The sequence below is a fragment of the Artibeus jamaicensis genome, unplaced genomic scaffold, assembly GCF_021234435.1.
Source record: "Artibeus jamaicensis isolate MK-2021 breed Jamaican fruit bat unplaced genomic scaffold, CSHL_Jam_final contig_956, whole genome shotgun sequence".
In the NCBI taxonomy this organism is placed as follows: Eukaryota; Metazoa; Chordata; class Mammalia; order Chiroptera; family Phyllostomidae; genus Artibeus; species Artibeus jamaicensis.
Genome location: NW_026522021.1, coordinates 1456510 through 1464444, shown reverse-complemented (window position 1 = coordinate 1464444; position 7935 = coordinate 1456510).

The window sequence follows — 7935 nt, the reverse complement described above, 5'->3', positions numbered from 1 at the left end:
TGTTTGAGAAGAAAAAGGCTTTTTATAAAAAGGCCGTGAAAGACTAGAACATTCCATGGGCACTAAACGGGTTTCACAGGCAGGGGACTCTCACAGACGTGCACAGTGGAAACCCAGTTGCGGGTGGGCAGGAGGGCTTCAGGGAAGAAGTGGGCCCTGGGCCAGGCTTGGGGGATGGGCAGAATTTGGTGGGGGGGCTGCATCCCAGGGTGGGGTGTGATAGGAGCAATGACCATGGGTGCTGAGAACACAGGTCGCTCCTCACTCCCTTGTGAAGTAAGGGGTTCGGCCAATGCTCTCGCTGCTCCTGCTGTCACGCTGACAGGAAACAAACAGCCAGAGGCTGCTGTTTTTGTGCACAGAGGTTTCTCAGAGACGGGGTGGGCTGGGGGTGGACGGGTCTTGCGACAGTCTCATTTCCCATGCTGTCACCATTGAGGGAAGCCAGGGCAAAGGACATACTGTTGACACAAACACACAGCCTTCCTGCCGGAGGAGAACTTGGGGTCGTCCTGGGAGGCCTGCTTCTCTTCAGAGGCCCGGATCGGGCACAAAATGCTGATGCAGATACCACTTTGGGAAACCAGATTCTAAGCCCAAACCTCATTCTACTGGCACGATACACGTGGCCAAACACTGGGACAGAATTCTGGCAGAATATCAAAGAGCCATGGAGCAGAGAAAAATCTTTGAATATTATGAATAGAGAAAATTTCCATTCATCCCTTGACTCACACTAGAGAGACACCCTGTGAATAGCACCGATGCAGGAGAATCCTGGGAGACGGGGACATCAAGGGCAGGGCTGCAGCGCCCGCGTCAGAGCTCGGCCCTCAGCGCCTCACACGGGAGAAAACTCACCTCCTCGCAGACCGGAGTGACGCACTGAGAAAGCACAGACCTTGGGCTAAATCTCTCCAATGTAATAATTTGGAGGCGATGGTCATTTAAGGAGAAACCAACACTTATTCACCGCCCAGAGCTCTTGGCTGGAGAGGGGGCCGCTGCTCGTTGTGAATGACGGAGCTCTTGGGGGTGTTCTGACCTCGTGAAACACGGGAGACCACGCAGGGCCCAAGGAAGATGTCAGAGGGGCCCTGTGAGGGAAAAACACGATGAAAGAGCAAACCTAGAAAACGATTTTGTTGGCAACGATTTTGTTACCTGATTGTACTTCTTGCACCAGTCATGGACAGACAGACTTCGGCTACAGGAATGCAGATGCCCTGGGGGAGAGAGCTTGACCGGGGGACACAAAGTGCACCTGTCCCCTTGGGTCTGCGCGCCGGGCTACCCAGGCTTGAGTGAGGGACACAGGCGGGCTCCGCGGCTCTTGGCAATTTTCTTTCCTGTGGAGCTGCCGTGTTTCTTCACTGTCTCTCTTCCTTCCTTTTCTTTCTTCAGTAGGGTTGTGGCCATGTGTCTTCACGTGTCTCTTACTGGTATTGTGCTGTGGGCAGGAGGCCACCCACCCATCAACAGGCCTGCCCCAGGGAATGCTGCTGTGGCGGGTTCCTTCAGTCAGTCCAGTGTTCATTCATTCAATGAGTGTTTTTAGATCTTGCTCTAATCTCTGCCTGCCTTGTTATCTCGGCTGAAGATAAAGGACAGGGAAGGAGGAAGTGTCAGCAGCGGGTGGTTGGGCAACTTCAGGGGAAAGAGTTGGGAACCAGGACAACAGTAGCGCCTCTGAGATTGCAGGGTACCTGTGTTCCAAGGTTTTGGGGTGGAGGGCGGGGTTCGGAGGGGGGGCCGTGGAGGCGGAGAGGAAGAACTCTGGTCTAACGGCTCTGTGCCCTGCGTCAGGACAGAATACACCTTCTCAGAGCAATCCTGTAAGCAAGTCCACAGCTAGTAAGTGGCAGAGCTGTGCTTTAAGCTACGTCCATCTCACTTGGAATCCTACTGTCTCCCAACCGTCACATCACAAGGGAGAGAAGGGGCCCTTCAGCGGCACTGTTCCTTGGGGATGTGTCCAGGGATTTAGGGGACAATGAAAGGCCCCTGGTGAACTGGCAGGGCAAAGGGCTGGAAAGAGAGAAGTAGACTGGCTTTTGAAGACTCTCCTTAAAGGAACTCATCTATTTAACATATCTCCACTGAGCCCTACAGAGTGCCAGGATATGCGCTCTGGTGCTGGGAATGCAAGGGTGTAAGACTGGCGTGGCCCCTGCCCTCCTGGAGCTTCCATTCTAGAAGGAGGCTGCAGTCTGGCTCGGTGTGCTGTGGCAGCCTCCTCTGCCCGCGGCCTTGGCAGTCCCTGCCCTTCCGCCTTTCTCTTACATGCTCATCTCTCTCTCATGAAAGCAACACAGGTATTGCTTGGTGCTACACCTGTGCCAGGTATATCTGATTGCCAGGTACCGGGAGGTCTGGAAGTCTATTCCACATGCTACACATGTTAAGCACAGGAGAGAGTCACATAACCCAGATTCACAGGGTTGAGAATGATTCCTGGGGAGAAGCAATGCCAGTTAACACATGGGAGAAGAAGGACCAGCCTGGGGTGTGCTGAGAAGCGTCTTCCAGAGAGAAACACGCTGGAAAGAGTGTTAGAGACAGAGCAGAATGAAGGAGGTGGAAAGGCAGCTGCTGCAGCCCACACGCAGAACACAGAGCACGGGGCGGACGGAGGGGACAGATTAACTAGGGCCCTTATCCTGGACCCTAAGGACAATGGGGAACCGTGAAGTGTGCTGGGTTTGGGGACAACCAAATTAGGTTTGTAGTTCATTCCTTTACTCAGAAACCCAAGGCTGCAACAGCGGGGAGAGAGCTGTTCAAGGATTTGTTAAATTGATGCAGACATAAAGGAGTGGGAATGTGAGTTGTCTTGTTTCCTCATGAACCAAGAAGGTTTCCAGGAGACGTCGTGAGCAGAATGAGCAATAAAGCGATTGCTAGCTATGGGTGGTCTCAGTGGGAGCTGTCAGCTCCTGGACCAGAGGAAGGAGGGACTTCCTAGTTCACTAGAAGAGGCTTTGGGACAGATGTGCATGAGCAAACACCCCCATCTTGTGGCCAAAAGAAGTATTGCTGTGCTCGCTTCAGCAGCACGTATACAAAAGAAGTATTGCTACACAGGGGCCAGCGGGAACCTTGGCTCTCATTCTGAAAGCCAGCTGAAAGGAAGTCGGGGCTGCATGTCAGCTGTGGACCCCAGGAGGCTCCCCACCCCTCTGTCCTGTATAACCCTGAATAGTGGAGAAAGTGCACCTAAATATACAATGTTACCAGTGATTCTGGAATAGTTAACTACATTTTTCATTTTGTTTATAGGTATTTTAAAAGTTTCTATTATGCACATGTATTACTTTTGCTGAGAGAGAGAGAGAGAGAGAGTCTAGAGAGAGAGAGAGAGTATCACATTACAAACCTGGCTGGCTACAAGGCCACAGAGAGAGGGTCTGTCTTGGGGAACCAGTCTTCCTGAAGGATGCCTCTCCTGTCCTCTTTCTAGCCATGTCCTTCATGCCCCTTCAGCTCACACATGCCCCAGCCTCTCCTGCCCATGGCCTTGGCAATCTCTGCCCTTCTGCTTTCTCTCGTGTGCTCACCTCTCTCTCACCAAAGTAACAGGCTCCTGACCTGGGCACACAGGTGGGCCTGTCAGCTGGGTTCTGGGGGATCTGGAGGTCTGTCCCACACTTGCTGGTTCTGTCCCAGCGTGTGGCGCTGATCCTCCGTGAGGGCTGGGTCTGCCACATGTGTTGCGTCTAGGGGGTCTCTGCCTGGACAGCTTTTCTGCTTTGGAACAAGTGGCTCATCTGGCTTATAGATGTGGTCGCTCTCCTCACCTTCAGAGCTTCTGTCTCTCCTGCTCGAAACTCCTCTTGTGGGCAGGGAAGCGGCTCCGCCTCACCTCCTGGAGGTTCCCTGATGCTGGTCTAAGGGACTAGAACATTCCGAGGTGTCTCCCAGCACTGGTGCCTGCAGGGCTTCCCAGGAGTCTGCATGAGTCACCTGTGTTGTCTTCTTTCAGCAAGTTCCTGATCTGAGCTGAACTCCTTGTCCTCAGCCCTGAGGTCACCAACTGAACTCCGAATTTCCCTTTTTGCTGTGCCAAAAGCAAGCCATTGAAATAAAATCCATGCCTATCACAGGGGATCGGTTACATAAATCATGGCACATTGACATAGCAATAAAAAATGAGCTTATAGAATAACGAATAATCACACATTTAAAAAAGTTATAAACACTATACATGTAGTGAGATTGAGTTACTTTCATTTTGTTTTTACACATATTTGTATTTTATAATGAACATGTACTACTTTTATAAGAAAAACTCCTCAAATTATTATTTGACAAACTTGGAAAATGGATCAAGAAAAAGTGGGGGACTGATGTGGCAGTGGGGTGACCGGAGGGGGAGTCTGAGAGGTTTGGGAAGAAGAACTTGAGCTCTCCTGGCCACACAGGAAGAGGGTGGCTGCGCAGGTAGCTAAGGAAGTGGCCCCGAGAGACCAGGGTTAGGGAGCTGCACAGAGTGAAGTCCTTGGGTATCTGTGGGGGGCGGCGGGGGCTGGAAGCTTGAGGCAACTATAGAACAGGTCAAAAGGAAGGGGCCCAAGGAGAGGGAAGGGGAGGGAAGAGAGCAGGATTGAAGGGATGGCCCTGTGCTGGATAAAGAACTCATGCACATCACAAATAATCATTTAAAAATAACTTTTATATATAAACATTTTGTAGTTTACATTTCTCCTTTACTTTCTCCTCTTTTATGTGATGTTTGCAGATGGGGAAACAGAGGCTCAGAGAAGTTAGAGGACTTGCCCAAGATAGCACAGCTAATACGCAGTGGAGCCAGGACCTGCAAACAGGTGGTTTCAGCATTTGTTTTGCTGGGTGGCAACAGTCAGCTGTCCCTCATGAACTTGGGGAGTGAAGGTGTACAAAGGCTTGAGGCCAAGGGGGACATTGCAAGCAGGTAACTACTCGTAGGGGTCAGGCACTGACTGGGAGAACAGGTGCTGGCTTCACCTGGAGATCCAGAGACAGGGGCCTGGAAGCCCCTGTAGGACCCAGTGATGACCATTAGATGCCAGACACTGGAGGGTCCCGAGGGTCAGCGGGAGTCACTCTCGGGGCACTTGGGGACGCAGCAGAAGCTGCTTACCAACCAGTCCAGGAGCATCTCACGATTTTAACACCCCAGCCATCCATTCTGGGGCGCACCAGGTGAGTGTCATCCTGTCTCTCGCCTCCCCCAGTTCGGTGTCCCAGAGACCCCAACAGAGACAGGACTCTGGAGCGGCCCAACGTGTCTCTTATTTCCTGTGGGGGAGCTCAAATAAGCGCACTCCGACGAGAAAAGACTAGCAGTTCCTCCTGATGTAGGTGTCCACAGGCGGTCCAAGTCTGTGAAGTCAAGTCTTAGCTCTTTGTAACCATGCGGAGCTCGGTGGGCACTGCCCATCTGAAGCAGAAAGCCCCTAGTGGTGCCACTCAGCCTTTCAATAAGCACGTATAGCCCTGTTACAAAGCAGTGCCAACTTCTGAGAATTCTGGGACACAGAAACAGTGGTGTACTGACGCCTCTCTGAAGGACGACACCGGTGTGCCCAGCCCCTCCACCCTGCCTGCTCCCTACTTGTGTTGGGGCGGATGCCTCACTGGGTCTGTTCCCTTGATTCCCAATGCCCCTGCCTTTCCCTGAGGCACAGCCCCCTCCACACACCACAAGGTGGCTTGATCTCCCAGGTTCCTTCCCTTCGGATGCTGAATACAGGATACATGTAGGAAAGAAGAAAAGTTAGTGAAGTTAGAAAAGTTAGAACTTCACTCCCAGTGAAGTTCTACATGGACTACACCATTTAGTGTGATTTGGCTAAAAAGCTATTGCACCGGAATTCAGAACAGCTCAGGACACTTCGCGGTGGCCGGGGTGCCTGTGGGTGGTGGAGACGAGGGTTTGCACTCCCTTTTCTGTCTTCCAAGGACCTCAGTTCCTCGGAGTTCTGGGCTTCAGGCCTCATGCTAGTTTGATGATCACCCTTGGCTCTCAGCCTGGACCTCAAGCTGTGATGTTCTGTCCTGCTTTACAACACAGGAGGGTCCAGGAAAAAGAAACAGATACTAATCTCTTCCCCAGGTGGTTTAAGCACCATCCTGTACACCAGCAGTTGTTGGTTCAATTCCTGGTCAAGGCACATGCCTAGGTTGCAGGTTTGATCTGCGGTCGAGTGGGTATGAGGCTCTTGTTTGACGTTTCTCTCTCATATTAGTGTTTTTTCCCTCTTTCTTTGTTCCTTCTTCTCTAAAATCAATAATGAAAAAAATCCTCAGGTGAGGATTAAAACATTATTTTCTAATTACAAAGCAACATGTGTTCATTGCAAAAAATACTGTATTGCCCCCAAAGTCCATTCTTTTTCCATAAAATATAAAGACACTTTATCTTTTCACCAATAACTTTATTGCTTTGGGGATTTTGTGTATGTAATGTTGACCATCGCTCACATGATATAACGTTGATTGTTCTCAGTCAATGTCTCTATTGATTGTTACCGACTTCAACTGGTCTGACCATGGAGCACTGTCCAGTGAGAAATCTCCAGCACAAAACTTCTTAAACCACTTTTGACACGTTCAATCAGTCACAGCACCTTCTCCATACACTGCACAAGTCTTTTTATTTTTTTGCTTTTCAGTCGTGTTTTTTACTTTTCTTGAAACAATAAATCATAATACGTAGGGGACCGGTTTGTCTTGGCCTGGCAAATGTGACTCAGCTCTGTATGGAAAACCTACAGATGTGAAGTGGTGGGCAGAACCCGAATTTACAAACCGAGTTTTCCTGTGGGAATCAGGCCTAGAAAATGCTTACAGATTGTTATAGCTTGCTCTTGCTAAAACTCCCTCACCCTGGTCTAAAGCAACAGATGTGTACTGTCTATCTTCAAGGTAATTTCCAAAGCCTGTATAAACTTTCCCAAGGACACAGCTAATCAGCTCATTGCCATCCCCCTCTGTGTGTTATTTTTATTTCCTTGATTGTACCTAGAATGTAGACAATAATCTTCTATGTGATAGATAATAAATCTTTCTCTGATATAAGACTCCAGGAAAACAATAAAAGCCTGTCTAGGGAAGGGTTGGGGCGCTCCCCTCCTGAGGGAGTGGCCGAGGCACCATAGACACTCTCCCCTTGAGAGAGTGGTCGTGCCTGTTCCCTTTTTCCACACAGGATTGTTGTCGCCTGTGCGTTCATTCTCGTCGTTGTAAGCCACAACAGGCGGACTCTGCTGGCCAGGGTCTGTCACAATAAAATGCTAAAAATGTTGCACATTTTCTTCCATCTTCAATGTTAAAATAACTACGCAAAAATTCTCCAATTTTGATAAGATTTTTTAAATGCACGTGATTTTTTAAATGCATTTTGATACAATAGCTGTCACAATAGAATCTAACAAAATTGTTTCGAATGACATTAAAGACAACTAAGCATTACTAGAGCCATGTCATGGAAAAAAGCCAAAGGAACATTTTTGCCAACCCATAATTAAATGTTACATAGTTTTTAAAAAAGATTTTACTTATTTGCTTTTAGAGGGAGGGGAAGGGAGGGAGAGAAGCATCCATGAAAGAGAAACGTTGATCCGGTTGCCTCTCTTTCGTGCCCAACCCCCAGGACCAAACCTGCAACCCAGGCCCGTGCCCCTGACGGGGAATCGGACATGGGCAACAGTTCCCTTTGCAGGATGACGCCCAAACCACTGAGCCACACAGGTCAGGGCATTTAACCACCACATGTTTAATAAAAACTTCAGAGACAAAGTCCTTCATAATCCTATTTCCCAGAGATAATGTAAAGTTGTTTTTAAAAAAGCTTCCCAGCTTTACTGAGGTACGGAATGAAAAGTTATATATATTTCAAAGGTACAACCTGATTACAAATTAATTTTGATTCAAGTTTTTATAAAAGTTATTTTG